Source organism: Pyrgilauda ruficollis, unplaced genomic scaffold (assembly GCF_017590135.1).
Source record: "Pyrgilauda ruficollis isolate IOZ18807 unplaced genomic scaffold, ASM1759013v1 scaffold91, whole genome shotgun sequence".
Lineage (NCBI taxonomy): Eukaryota > Metazoa > Chordata > Aves > Passeriformes > Passeridae > Pyrgilauda > Pyrgilauda ruficollis.
This window is the reverse complement of record NW_024531155.1, coordinates 1360705-1375899: the sequence shown is the minus strand read 5'-3', so window position 1 is coordinate 1375899 and position 15195 is coordinate 1360705. Positions and strand designations below refer to the sequence as shown.

At 41.0% G+C, this 15195-nt stretch overlaps 1 long non-coding RNA gene across 1 annotated transcript in view; it reads left to right on the top strand.

Annotated features, from left to right (window-relative positions):
- The window catches only part of LOC121365242, a 37243-nt gene extending 29686 nt beyond the window's left edge, over positions 1-7557 (top strand). Inside the window, exon 3 of the long non-coding RNA XR_005956976.1 lies at positions 7430-7557. This is a non-coding gene — a long non-coding RNA (uncharacterized LOC121365242). The remainder of the gene's footprint in view (positions 1-7429) is intronic.
- Positions 7558-15195: the final 7638 nt, after the last annotated feature.

The following is a 15195-nucleotide window of genomic DNA, read 5'->3' as shown; positions in this document are numbered from 1 at the left end:
TAGAGTACCTGAATATAAGAACTGCTCACCTGAAGACAGATGAATCTGTGTAGCCTAACTTCCATTTTGGAGTGGCAGTGGGCAGTCAGAAATGCTTAGGATAAAGACAGTAAGCCAACAGATAGTACTCCCTGCTTGTTAACTATCTGAGCTTGTGTGCCATCACATTCAAAAGGAGCTGGAAATTCGGGTGACCCTTGCATCAGTGTACTAGAGCATTCCAAACAGTTCATCCCCGTTGCCCCATTCAGATGTCAGGTCAGGGTATGATGTGCCAGGACAAACAGTCATTGCGGACTGGATTTGGAAATTCTGTCAGACAGCTGGTGTGCCAAGGCCAAGCGGAACCTGGTAAGATAAACCTGCCTGTTCAAGGTCAAAACCCAGGAAAACAAGGACTCTGTTATGTAGGCCAAGCAGTGGAATGAGATGGGCTGGTCTGGGGAGGTATTCAGGTTTCCACTCGGTTTGCATCTTGTTGTTTGACAGAATGTCCAAGAATGTGCAAGGTCTGACTGAGTTTTGTTTTTCTCATAGTCTCAGGACAATATCTGTAAAGGAGGACTCTGTGGATTCCCAGATGTTTAATAATTTTATGCTTCTGCCTTTCCCTGACACATACCTGATAGGCATACATAGCGAAATATTTTCAGAGTGTTTGCCCTGTGTGCATTCCCTTTCTGCATAAAACTTTGTAGAACCTAACTGCCTTGAGATCTCTGTGCTTTATCAAATCCAGCCGCATGGATGTGAAAGGTATTCAGGTTGACAGAAAGATGAGCAGGGAGGCACTGGGATCATAATGATTTTATTTCCATTAGGACAAAAACTAAAGAGAAATTTTATTAGTTATTCTTAAGAAGTTTAGTAACCTTTCAACTTTCCAAAACTCGTAATGATAAAGGGAAAATTTCGTATGTATTAATGCAGCAGGTCTGTTCTTTACCTTCTCCAAAATGGGCCTTGTCGCAAAATAATTGCAGCTTACATGAGGAGAGTGGTTCAGCCTGAAACCAGAATTCCTTCACTGTGCTAAAACAAAGAGCTTCCATTCTCAGAGTTTAGTAACCCCAGGGAGGGGAGAGATGTATTATTGCTGAGGTGGGAGGTATCAGGATTCCAGCAAGCTGCTGCTCATCTGGAGTACACTCACTCTGTGTGCCTCCCATTGATTCCTCTGTTGTACTTAAATCCTAGGAGTCACAGTGCTGTTGTGTGCAGTTAACAAAGATATAATAAAAAAACATGCTCTGAGGTGCTGGTAGTGCTTTTCAAGGTGTCACTGTCAGTGTCTGTTTATTTAAGAGAAGTAGCTGCATGACTTTAATTTGTAATTTGGGCAAGAAAAAATGCAGTCTGGAAGACATCTCTAGAAAGCTGTCAATCCTAGTCTTTTTTTAGCCATATAGGTATCTTTTTCATGTATTATTGATTAGATCATATTGGTCTTCAAACTGGATGTGCTGCTGTGGAAGCTTTTTCCATCTGACAGCAAAATCATTACAACTAGCATCACAGCTATTACCTTTGCTGGTAGTCAAAGTAAGAAGATAAAGTATCAGCTGCAAGTAAAGGCTAGCATTTTGTAGGTTGCCAAAGCCTGTGACTGCCTATCCTCTCCAGTTTGTGAGGCCTGGAAGATGAAAGACATTTTAAAATACTTCTGGTCTTTTTCCTTATGAAGAGTGCCTTGAAAATATAGCATAATTTTAAAAAAAATCACTAAATCACTCAGGTGGAAGACTGGTCACAGATTTTTCTGAGATTTAATAGGTTATTTGTGGTTCTCTGTCAGAACTTAGATCTGGAGAGAAAAACATACCTGTATGCCACAGAGTTTGCTGGGAAGGCAATCTGTGATGCTATCAACCAGAGCAAGAGGCTGTGGCAAACTCCTTAATAGGTATTAGGAAGGATAATCTGAGTATAACACAAGGTGTAGCTTAACCAGGTGGAGCAGAGAGCACTGATAGTAACTACCTGGCTGGCCTATGTAATATAGGTCCAACATTCAAAGGACCTAAAATTGCATTATGTGTTGCATTGTGGTGTGATGGTATCACTGCTTACAAGGTTCTCTTGTTCCAAACAGCATTACAGGATAGGAAAGCTGGATCTTCTACAATGGAAAAAAGTTAAGGTTTCAGAACCTGTTTTATGTATTGGCAAATTCTGTAGGCATTACACCTCTGGAAGATTTAGGGCAAAAATGCAAAGTGCTTCTTTCTGGCAATAGGGAAAGTTCTTTCAGTACCAAGCTTTTATTCTGAAACCAGGTATAAGCAGACACATTAAGAACAGCTCATCATCTGTGATGTGCAGGCTCCTTTTTACAGACAGAGATCTTTCCCTGGTGTCTGTGCAACTCATACCTGCAGGGACTCTGACCAGCTCCACATTGCTGCTCATGCAACTACAGGCTGCTCATAGCTGACATGCTAACACTCAGCTGTAGCTGTTTTTTTTCTGAGCCAGAGTATCTGCAGGCATTACAGGTGAATTAACCAGCATTCTGCTCCGTGGGTCCATCTTGCCATCAGTGTTGTTGCTGTCGCTGTATCTTTGCTTGTCTGGCTGCTTCTACAAAAGATGCCTTTTAATAGTGTTGGCAGCTAAATGTTGGGAATTTGATAGCCAAACGCTGAGATGCCAAAACAGTGATTGAAAATGTCCATTCTAATCCCAGGACAGTGTCCTAGCATCAGTGTAGTACTGAAAGGTTGCTGAAAGCCCTAGACCTTCCTTTGGCCACACTTTGTTGTCTCTTGAATTTCTTTAAAGTGCCGTCCATTGTTTTCTGCCAGTCACTCTTGATGAAGTGTTTTCCTCATTAGCAAAGCAACCATATATGTAATCCTGCCTGATTTACAAGAGAAGATACACAGCAGCCTGGAGCTGAAGCTGCTCCACTCCTGGCATGACTCAGAAGCAACAACATGAGTGGTGCTACCAATGTACAGTCAAAACTGCTGGTAGAGGCAGCACTGAAAGTGTTTGGGGCCTGTTTCAAAACAGTTGTGGTCAAATGGCAGGGAAAGGGTAGAGCAGAGAAATTAGCCTTCACATGTAAAACTACAGCTGAAGACAGATACCAGTACCTGCTGTGGATCTGAAAGTACTGAAGGCAGAGGAATGCATTTATGTTGTGGACAACATCAACTATAAATCTTAATTGTCTGTAGCATTTAATAGTCTAGAATTCAGCTCAACATGTAGGCAGCATCACCTCACCTTTCACTGCTGTTAGCTCAGGCCCTGACTTGTTTGGAGAATTGTCATTTGAAAATATTATGTATGCCAGTAATTATGCCAAACTGTTCTGTCAGTGGAGTGGATCAAGCAGTCAAAATGATGCAGCGTTTACAAAGTGCTTAGTTTCTCATTTGCTTACTACAGCGTATGAATAAACATTAAGCCGTGGTTGACTCCGAAGGAAAACTTTCCCACAAATTCTTAGCGCTTCTAACCTATATTTGGGAAAGATATTTAAAAATCACTGGTGGTGTGCAGCTCCAGCTCTGGGGACACACTGCATTTGGAAAGTGTTTATTGGGCTGGGACATGATTCTTCGCTCTGTTTCCAGTTCAGGATCCCGACGTGTCTCAGGCTTTGCTGACAAAAAAGGGTTTCCTTCCAACAGCACTGTGGGAAAAACACAGCTCCATTTGAATATTGTCTGTATGACAGCTTCCTCAGGCTCTGCAGCTGACAGCAATCCTGATTAAGGGTTACACGTTCAAAAAAATCTCACAGTAGGCAAGGCCCTGCTGACTTATTAAAGTTACTCACATGATGACTACAAAATCAACAGTTGTTTTTCCCGTATAAAGACCTGTTTGAAAAAAGGTCTTCAGGAAGAATTGTTTAAATACAAAATAAGTATTGGAATTTTTTTTAAGAAGCTGCCACTCAATTCACACTAGAACAAAGTCGGAATCATTCATTCAAGGATTTCTTCTTTTTCAATGGAACATTAGGTAGATTAACAAAACAAAAGCATTCATAGCTCAACGTCCTTGCTGCCCGTTGTAGCTTTTGAACAAACCCATTGCTGAGTTTTCCCTTTGGACCTTTTTCCCCTAGACTGATTAGCCAGTGTTTGTTGTCTGTAGTTTTGTAATTTCCACTTCTTGGGAGAAATGTAAATTAAGACAACTTCATTATCTCAGAGCTTTGTATTTCCGTGAAAAAAAGGCAAAAGGTTTACTGTTAAGGCTATGTGTGAAAAGCCACCTTCTCATATGTAAAGAGCTCAGCCGTTTGTCTTTGTTTTGATGTGGGTGTGGATTAAGCGTTTAACAAAAAGTGTTGGTAAAGTTCACACTACTTAATGCTTTTGTGAAAGCTTGCTTACATACAAACTTTCTAAAATAAAACATAATTCAAGGCTTCTCAATAAACAAACTTATTTTAATTCCTTCTTTAACTCATTGATACTCACCTGGGAGCCTTTGCTCAATTTCAATACTGTCTACATCAAAAAGACGTCCTATCTTTCATATGGGAAATCTTGGATGATTTTCCCATCCCTAACATTTGTTCTAATAAAAGACATTACCTCTTCCGGCAAACCTTGGTTTATAATATTGCAAAGCATAGCAGAAATAGATGGTATTCAAGAGGTTATTACAGAGAGATTTTTGAATAAGAGTCTGAAAAGATCAGAACTTTTTTAGAGAGGGAACCAAATATCTAGCAGATGTATATTTAAAAAAATTTAAAAGCAGAAAGGAAATAAATCTGGTTTCATTGCATCAGTTTATAGCCTAGTGACCAGAATGAGGTTCGTGTTAACTGTATTTCTGTTGCATTGAAAATGAAGTTTGTTAATTTTACTTTGATACAGTACAGCATTACGCTGCTTTTTTTTTTTTTTTTTTTTTCCTTAATATAAGGGATTTTAAGGGATTAATAGCTTTACCAGGAAACTTCGGTGATTTGAAAACTCCCCAGGGAAAGTTTTACTTCCATTTCTTTTGCAGTCAGGTTAAAGTCACTTCCTACATCTGCGTGGTTATACCATTCGTGCATGACAAACATGGGCAGGTCATCATGATTTCTAATTAGGACATGTTTTGGGGACCCAGGAAGATCTTATTTTCCAACACCAACTCTGCAACTGATTTAATGAATAATTGTGGGCAAATAATTTGGTCTTTCTACTTCAGTTGCTGCATTTATAACATCTCACCTCAGGAATAACATCCAATGAGGCTGTGTGTGAGTTTTGATCAATATAAGAATGTTCCTTACGTTAAAAAAGGATTAAAATTTATCTCACAGATATCACAGGCAATATCATTATATACTGCAAACATTTTTGAATGTCAATGGACTGAGACATGGGAATATATTCTGAGCTAGAATGGTAAGGAGTTGACAATTTTCTTGTGGGTTTTTTGTCTTTAATAGGAGAGCCAAGCTTGTCTTACTCACACTTTTGATATCAATGTGGCTGCTGTCTTGTAGGATGGGATTGGTGACTTGCAGAGTAAGAGTTGTGAAGTGTTGCCCTAGAAGGGTAACTTTCTGCAGGATGCAACAGAATTCTGTGATTTCTAGCAATGCTAGTGGCAGTTATGGGGGAAAATATTGTCATAGGGCTGGAAAATAGGGGCATATGCTATTCATTTTGACTTAATTTTTTTTTTTCAGTTAATATCTATTATTTCTAACAAGAAATAATATTCCATAGTTCTTTGCTTTAAAAATCGACTTACTGGGGAAATGGGTATAGTCTGTTCAGGTTTTCCTTGTTCACCAGGATAAACCTATCTACCTAATTGCATTCCACAGCATCCAAACTCTAGCATTGATTGAAAAAAGCCCCCAGACAAACAACAAACTTCTCTTTGCAACTAGATTATCCTAAAGCATTTAAAATGCATCTTTGTAGAGCCTAGTAAAGCAAACACTTCACCCGGTTAGTAGTTATCATGAGTAATTAATTGTTAACAGTGTTCTCAGGAAAAGCGTGACATTCTGTTAATGTTCTGCAAGAACACAGAAATACAACCAAGGGAGAAGTTTGTTGGGAGCATCACAAAGATAGCTGACACAGAACTAGAGGAGATTGTAAAGTGGGAGAAAAGGAAGGAAGATTAATTAATGATACATTTCCTGGCATTTACCTTTATGGTTTCAAATCTTGTGGTAGCATCTCTCCTCCAACCCATGAAGAAATATAGGAGTCTGACTCCTGTAAATTTAGTGAATTTGTAACAAAGATGTGTTCTGTAGATGACATTTTTTGTTAAAAGCAGTGTTTCTCTTGAGTTTTCAGAAGCAATTGCCTTTTCCAGATGGGTGATTTCCATTTCATGTAACCCAGTACAGAATTACTATTTTGCTGGCTTAGTGAAAACTCTGTAGTAACTGAAAGTAATACTCCTGTTTAGTTTTTCTGATTCTGAGTGGGACCTTTTTAAAAGGATATTCTTCTACTAATAAAAGGGAAATTATTATGACAAAGTGATATAAATCTCCTAGATAAAAGTGCCAGGCCACTGTCTGGCTAAGGGCACCAATGCATATTCCCAGCAGGGCACTGGTATTATGTGTATTTCAGTCTTGCACCTCTTTTGGGCCAGGGTATCACCTCTCCAGGGAGGTCTGCCTAATATTTGAAGAAGCTTTAAAAAGGGAGAAAAAATAATATGCGTGTTCTGGGAGAGGAGAGAAGTGGAAAGAGAGAAGAGGGAAAGGCATGACTGGAGAAGGAATGGCAGTAGATAGCACAGTAAGTTGAAACTGGGAAATTATGTGGCTCACAGAAAAAGCCTTTGCTTTCAAGAGCGTCCAAACCACTGCCTCCTTCTCCTCCTCGGTGCCCTTCCCTCTGCTGGCCCAGGGTGAGCCAGGCTGCTGCCACGGCAGCCCGGTGGTTCTCCCTTTGCTGCCCGAGCCCAGGCTCACCGGTTTGGGCACGGCCCTCTGGAAGGCAGCTCTGAAGGGCAAGGCTGCAGGGCAGGAGGTGCTTGTCTCAGGAGGCGCCTTAGCAAGCAGAAGGTGCAGGTGTTAGGGAAATGAAGGAAGGGCCCGGAGGCAGTGCTTTGATGAGGCTCTGAGGAGTGCAGAGAACCAGCTGGAGATGCTGGGGGCTCCTGCTGGAACACGGGCAGCAGGATTGCCTGGATGAAGCCTGCACATACTCTGCTATATATTTTTTCATGCGAAGATTTGGGGCAGGGGGAACAGAAGGTGGGCACTGTTTCACTTGAAAAACTGGAGCACCTGGGTTGGGACAGGCAAGAAAGTGAAGATAGGAGTAAATGGGAATGAAACAAAGAAGGATGACAAAAGGACTGAAAATGCCTACAATACTTTAAAAAAACAAATAGGAGTTGGAAAACTTCCCAAAGCTGGGAAGTTACTTAAACTGGTTGTTTCTTAAACATTGTATCAGCCTTGAACTTTCTCTTGCTTTAGCAGCTTGTGAAGACTGTTCTGGGAAGCAAGGCTGAAGGTAACGACACCACCTCGAATGAAAAGTGGAACATCTCTCTGGCTAGCTGGTGATGGAAAAATTTCCTGTGTCTTTGTTTCTCTAAAAATTATGTCGGGTCATTTTAAGTATTTAATCATAAAACCTTCCATGTAAACAATGTGTCCTGCTGTCCAATATTAGCAATGGCTTTGTCTTGATTGCAAGGTTGTCCTTCAGTGACATGAAAGGATTAGGACAGACACCCTCCTTCTTGTGAGGCAGCTCAGTAAACAAATGCAGTTCTTTGGAATACCTGACAAGATCTGCATTTGTGTTACTTAGATCAAATATCCCCCCTGCCTCAGTGGGCTACTGTGGTGTGGGAGGAACAGTCAGTGGCAGGAGCAGAGGAAAACTTAATGCCAATGTTTCTGTAAAATCCACATAGTTCTTTGAAGCTGTATCATTTAGGATCCTGTTCTACAGTGGCTTTGTTAGAATATTTACAAGTTCCTTAAAATTCTTCCCTCTTACTGACATCAGTTTGAATTTGCAAATTGCTTTTCTCACCTTCACTGATCACTTTCTAATACCTGCCTGAGGATGCAAAAGCATGACTCAGTGGATTATCACCTGTTTATTGGTAAAGTCAGCATATGAGCCTCTCAACACTCTTCAACTGTGCTTGTCTAGACTTGGATAAAATCTTAATTTTTGAGAACATGTTAGCTAGCTTCAGCCTAATCATCTAAATCCCATGACCATGCTAATGAAATTGCCCAGTCAGTATCAGAAATTAAGACCATTTTACAGTTCACTCACTAACAAGCAACAAGATAACCACTCTATTATTGTGCTTAAGGCAAAACTTGACTAGTTTGGGGCATGTGATAAAAAGGGGGAGTCCTACATCTTAATGGGCTCTGGACAGTAGAAAGATAATTATTGGAAACTAACTCCACACTTCCATGGCCCTCAAATGTGTTGTGCTCATACTTTTGAATCACTTCTGATCTAAACTGCCTGCTGTTACATTCTTTGTTCAGAGTATTTGCCCAGCAAAAGTCTAGACACCTCCTTTCTATGCTTGGATCCCTTTCTGCTCAATTGGTGATTTGAACTGGCCTAGGAAAAGGGTCTGACAAGCTCCGAGGAGTGCAGCTGGTAAGCAGAGTGATCATGCTGCTGTGAGAAGACTGGGGAGGCCAGGTGAGCAGCAGTGGTGAGCTCTGAACTTCATTTCCACCAACTGAACATTTTTAGAGGGTTTAACAAAGCAAAGAATTTTGACAGCAGTGGAATCCACAGATGAGTTGAGCACTCTAAGACCTTCTCCTAAACTGAACCCTATTCACATGGGTCATTAAAAGGCAGTTGAGTTGCTGCTTTGCTTGCCTGGTCATCTTGATTTGGCTTTAATATGTTTTAAGTTCCATTGAACTTTTTTCTTCAGAGGGACAGAAATCAAGGTAACTCCAAATATTATTAAACTGTGGCACCAAAATGAGACATTGCTCACAGTTAATTGGCCAGGTCTGTGACTTTATCTCCTGCCTACTCCTGAAATAGTTAACGGTGTTGACATGTAAATTATCTTTACTCTTTGTTTAATAAAGAGCAGAAGTTGTTTCTTCCAAACAGGTACAGTCCACCCAATGAACCATTACACAAATACCCCAAGACTTGCTCCCAGCTACTTGGTTGCTTAATTACATACCCCACCTCTTCCTTATCAGACCAGGAACCCTATTTCATCAGCAGCAGAACTGTCACAGACACAACATAGCCAGCAGCGTTCCTCGGATAACTGCAATCCCTTCACCTCACACACGCTGCCAAGACACTGCTGGCCAACTCATCTCGTCAGGGGACATGGCTCTCACAGTGAGCACACCAGTGCTAGGCAGAATCTGCCTACCACAGTGCAGATTTCACCAGGGCTGGGATATTTGGGCATGGCAGAATTGCCATCTCCAAGGCTCACACATTTTCCAGTCTTATTTGTCAGCCCAGCAACCCCAGTAATCAAAACTGACAACAGCAATGGGAAAGAACCTCTGACACTATTTTGCTTCTGTATCCGTCCCAGTCAGGTGAACAGCTACCTGCCTTTGGGCTCCTTTGCTGCTTCTGGAGCCAGTTTAACTGGTTTGCATCTGGCATGGTCTGCTCTGCCAAAGCCAATAGTGCCTGGGGCACCCAAGACAGCCTGTTGTGCTTGTTGGTAGTGCAGAGGGTGCTTTGCTCTTGCTCAGTAGCTTTTCTGTTCCATGCTGGATGATCTTCTTAAGAAGGTTGCTACACATTTGGATGTCATCGATTGTTTTGTGACTGGGTGAGTTCTGGAACTGTTTTAAACCTCAGCTTGGTCAAAAATACAAAATGCTTGCATAAATAATGAAGTGGACGGAGAATTTCTGTTTCTAAAAGCTATCTGCTATTATAGACTTTAACACAGAAATCAAATTGCCTGTGTTCTGGCACAATGCAGGAAGATGCTCAAGGATGGGAATATGCCAGGAGGAAGCAAAAAGAACAGTGGGGATTTCTGTAGAGAAAATATCTGCAAATATCTGTTCAACTATGGCCTCAGTCAGGTGAGCATATCACAGTCAGATGAGCATATCACACTATCTGTGTAGCTTTGCTGTGAACCAGAGAAGGGAATTAAGTGCCTTTAGTTATTTTTATTTCTTACAGCTTGATTAGGTTCCTTATTCCCATTCCCAGGCACAGCTGTGCACACTAGCACAAGGGGAAGGATGCTGTAAATGAAATTTGGGCAGGTATAAACTCTGTGTATGTGTGCAGGGGGAAATTGTAGTGTTCAGCTACACAACAAACCACTACTACTGCTGAAGATAGTGCCCTGGTAGTGCCCGAGGCACTACCTCCCCTCAACAATAAAAGGGGGCAGCTGGAATATTTTTTTTGTGCCTGATTTTGGATATCCACTTTGCAGCATAGTCCCACAAAATGGCAAAGCTGAAGGAACAGGATGCAGCAGCTTGAAGTTGGGACAAACAGAAGGGGGATGCTGGGAGTTCCTGCAGCCTCAGTGTCTGCACAGGGAACCACAGCCTTGGGACTTCTGGCAAGCTGATGAAGTAATTTATGTGAAGGCTTGGACAGTAACTCAGCACAAATGAAGTTGTAGGTGTAATGATGTTTTGAATCAAAACAAACTAGTTCAAAATTTAAATCAATAGCAAGTGCTTAAAGCTATCATTCAGGAGAGAACTACTACTGGCATAATGGTCCACAGTTTTGAAATGCAGATCAGCAAACCTCTCTGAAGGCCATTTGTTGGGCTTCCTGTGAAAGTATATGTGGTTCCTGAGATAGGGCTTTAATGCAAAATGTGTATCAGCATATTCTTAACTGTAGGTATGTGAAGTCTTGTTTACCTGCATGGTTGAAATGAGACATAGGATGTTGTTTCACAATACTTTTACCTGACATAAGCCAGCACTGCTGCCCAAAATAGTGCAAGAGTGGAATTAGAAGGTCCAGTTGAGCCAAACTAACAGGTCATTGCTGCTGAAGGGGGGAGATTCTTCTATCCTTCTCCTCAGCCTGTCTCCCTGCCTGCTGGCCATGCACTCCTTCCACTTCTCTTGCCCTGGCTCTGTATTCCTCTGTTCCTTTCTCGAGCTGTTCCCGCTCCACTGCAGTTAAAACACATCAGCAGTTGTCCATGGTTTAGTGAGCTGAGCTGGCTCACTGCAAGGTCACTTGGACTTTAGGGATGCACAAGCAAGAAGGACCTGGCTCCACAGCTGCAGACAGGTGCAAAGGAGAGAGGGAAGGAGGGTGTGGGACTGATGTTTTTGGCAGCAGCAAGCCATTAAATCGGCTTGGCTGCCTCTTCTAGCTGGAAGCAGAGCTAACCCTGCTGCAGTCCCACACAGCTCTTGGTTTTGTCTCCCCCCCCCACCTCCCTCCTTGTGCCAGCACCAGCATTTGCACAGCCAGCCGATGAACTGTGCCAGGCTCCAAAGCCAAACCAGCCAAGCAATTGCTCAGCTTAACCAAGATCAGCGTCACAGATGAATGGCAAGGGGGCAGGAAGAGTGGGGCATGGGAGTGGAGGGAAGATACTCTGGGGTTTTATTTCAGCAGCAGAGGCTGCTTAAGGTGTTGGTGAAAGTACATCCCTGCAGGCCTGCTGCTGTGGTTAAGCCCTAGAAAATGAGACATCACCGAGTTTCCAGAGCGGATTTGCATGAAGCTCAGAGGGTAAAGGCAGTGGATTCCTCTGCTTCACATTTTGTTCCCTGACTTCTTCCAGAGGGTAACTTGACCCAGTTATCCATGTCAGGCAACCCCAAATTTCTCCTCCTGTTAAAATCACCCTATGATTTAGTAAGGAGTGTGGAAATGAATCACCTTGTCAAACAAATGGAAAAAAATACACCGCCTTTCACTTTTTTTAACAACGTCTTAACTGTTTGTTTGCTAGATATTTGCTTTAAAACATAATAACTGTTATTACTGCTGAGACAAACCCAGTGCAATGCCAAAAGCTAAACTGGATTCACTGTCGACTTTGCATTTTTAAATTCCAGTTACCCAGGCTGTCTGTTTTCAGTTCCAAATCATCACAAAACAACCAGTTTTATCTTCTCAAGAAATGTTGGATTTACTTGAAAGAACTTCATAGATATTAAGAGGTTGTTGGATGTGTTTTAGTGTTGGCTGTAATGGCTGAAGCTTAAAAGCTTGAATTTTAGATTACACTAGTCTAAGGAGGCTAGAGCCAAAAATGGAAAAGCTGGAGTGGCTTTGGGAGTGTAGCCCGCACATTGGCTGCAGGGCTGAATGCACAATCACACTTTTCCTCAAGAACAGCCCTGATAAGCTGCCCCACAGAATGCTCATGATGTGGCTTGGAGGAGGAATGGTGCAAGAGCTGGGCCCCTGAAAGGAACATCTGTATGGCTGTAACCTGCGGGGATGTGTTGGTGGGCTGCAGGGAGAGGCAGTGGTGGTGATGAGGAGGGTGTGAGGCTATGCTGAGGCTGCCACCAAACACCCCCTTCAGGGAAACCTCACCTCCAGCTGTGGCCTTGTTTACATGTTTTTAGGGCAACTGCTTTTTTATTTATGATTGGGAAAAAAATCCCTCACTTTTCCACATTGCAGCATCTTTACTGCATTGCTTGCACATTTAGAAAGCTCTTTATTATTTGCTTTATGCCAGTGTTTAGCTGGCTGTTTGTTATTAACTAGGTATGCTATCTTAATGTGCAGAAATTTTCTTTTATCTATTTTCTTTCTACCTGTGAAAGTAAATTGAGCTTCTTCTGCAACTGAAATTTGCTTTCTGTATACATGTATACACAAGCAACTTCAGTGTTCATGGGGAAAAAAGAAGGGTCAAGCAAAAGATGAATAAAATTAATTTAAAAATCTGAATTCACTTTGGATTTATAATTTTTTTTTTTTTTTGTGCTGCAATTATGCTTCTGAGTTCCCTTGCTCTAAGTAATCTGCTCCCTTAATTAAATGTGTGTGTTTTCAAATTAACCCTTGGAATGACAGGCTAGATGAGATCAGAGTATTTTAAAGATGTATTTTCTGAGAGTCAGAGCCATAGGTACCACCAAATGCAAGAAATTATTATAAATCAGTTAAAACTTGGGGTGAGTAAATCCAAATCCAAAATACTCATTCCATGAGCATTCCATTTAGCGTCAGCTTGAGCCAGGTTGGCTATGTACACAGATTTTTAGCACACTGTAAAATGCTTTTAGGAACAGGCCATCTTTGGACAAAAGTCCACTAACTGGTAAGAAGCAAGAATGGAAGAACTTTTTCACTCCAGAAAGAAATATCAGGAGACAGGCCCATATTATCACATTACTCATGATAATGATGAACATCATATTTCATGGTATTAGAGATATTTTAAAAGCATCTCTTTCAAAGCAGCAGCTCTTTTTTCAGTCATCTAAACCAATCTTGCTGCTGCAGCCCTTCCTTTGCACTAGTGCTGACATCTGTCTGAGCTGCCCTGTTATGCTCGTCCAGCAGAAAGTAAATTCAATAGTTTTCTGCTACATAAGGAGTATCTCTACTACTCCTAACATGTCACCACTACTTTTGCTTACCTGGTGTCTATAATCCCCTTCTCAATTCTTCTTGCTATATGAAAATGTTATTTGGACAAGTGAAAATGGTTTTAAACTAAAAGAAAAGAAATTTAGATTAGATGTTTGGAAGAAATTCTTTACTGTGAGGGTGTTGAGGCACTGGCACAGGTTGCCCAGAGAAGCTGTGGATGCTCCATCCCTGGAGTGTTCAACGCCAGGTTGAATGGGGCTCTGAGCAGCCTGATCCAGTGGGAGCTGTCCCTGCCCATGGCTGGGGGGTTGGAATGAGATGATCTTTAAGGTCCTTTCCAGCCCAAGCTATTCTATGAATCTGTGATTGCTATGATTCTATTATTCCATTCCATAACGTTCAAGTTATATTGGTGGCTCTCCAGAGGAAATCACATGGCATTTCTTCATCTTGCCCAATGACTATAAATTAAAATTTACTTTTTTTTTTTTTGTTTATATTTGTTGATGCATATATTTGTTTGATATTGATTACCTATTTATGACTTTGTGCTCTTAAATCTCTTGATGCAAATTGCATCAATTTGCACTGTCCATTTGAAATTTCACCTACTTTTTAAATCTAAATATAGTTTTATACTACAATAAAAATAAAAAGGAATACAAATATTTTATGAATTAAAAGTTTCACTATTCAAAATGTGTTATTGCATTTTTATTTGGTTGACCTTTTTTATACACGCTCAGAACATAATTTAAGAACAACTCCCATATTTTACAATCATGGGGCAATAACATACAAATACCCCACTGACACCTGAAAATTTAGATCCATATTATTCAAGACTGTTATACTTCAGGGATTTTAGTACTTTGTGTCATGCATGCTGCTGAAATAAAGGCATGTTACACCTATGCAATTTCATCACCTTGTCATTTAGACTGGACCATAACAGAACCTGAGATGATGCAGGCGGGGAAAATACAACATACCACTCATTTCACTAACTCACATGCAACATGCTGAAAAGTGTTGTTGCTCCTTGTGAATAACCCTGTCATACCCATTTCTACTAAGGCTTCACAGCCCAGTCCTTGGAAGTTGCTGGAGAGGCTGAAAATTATGAAGAATTATGAAAATGCTATATGAACTAAACTGTGAATCTCTCTGTCCTCTCTCAATCTGTTCCCACTGTTGCTTTCCCTCACACATGGTGTTGTAAGGCAATTAATATAAATTGAGATTATTCATTTTGCTCATCCCAGAAGTATGAAGTTTCATGTATGTATGCCAAACTTATTGTCTCATATATACTGTAGTTCATGTTTATCCATGTTTGGTAGTTTCAGAGAGTTCATCAGAGGAAAATAGATGTAGTTTTTCCATTGCACAGTGGAGCAGACACAACGTTAGTCCAACATTATACCTGTGTCCTATTGTAATATCTTTGTCAGTTTAAAGACTCTAAGTCCCTCTGGGAGTGTCACAAATCCATATAATGTCCCTCAGTGCTACATTTTTGTGTTTCTATCTCTGATTTAGTAGACAGATGTGAAAAAGCATATGATGCCAGATAACTCCCTAGTAACTACACAGCTGCAGATGTTGAAGAGAGCAAGTTGTTCTGGCTAAGGTCAATATTAATTTGTGCTCAGGACTTTCCTTCCAGACATGCCATTTTTTGATGGTATATCTTACTGGT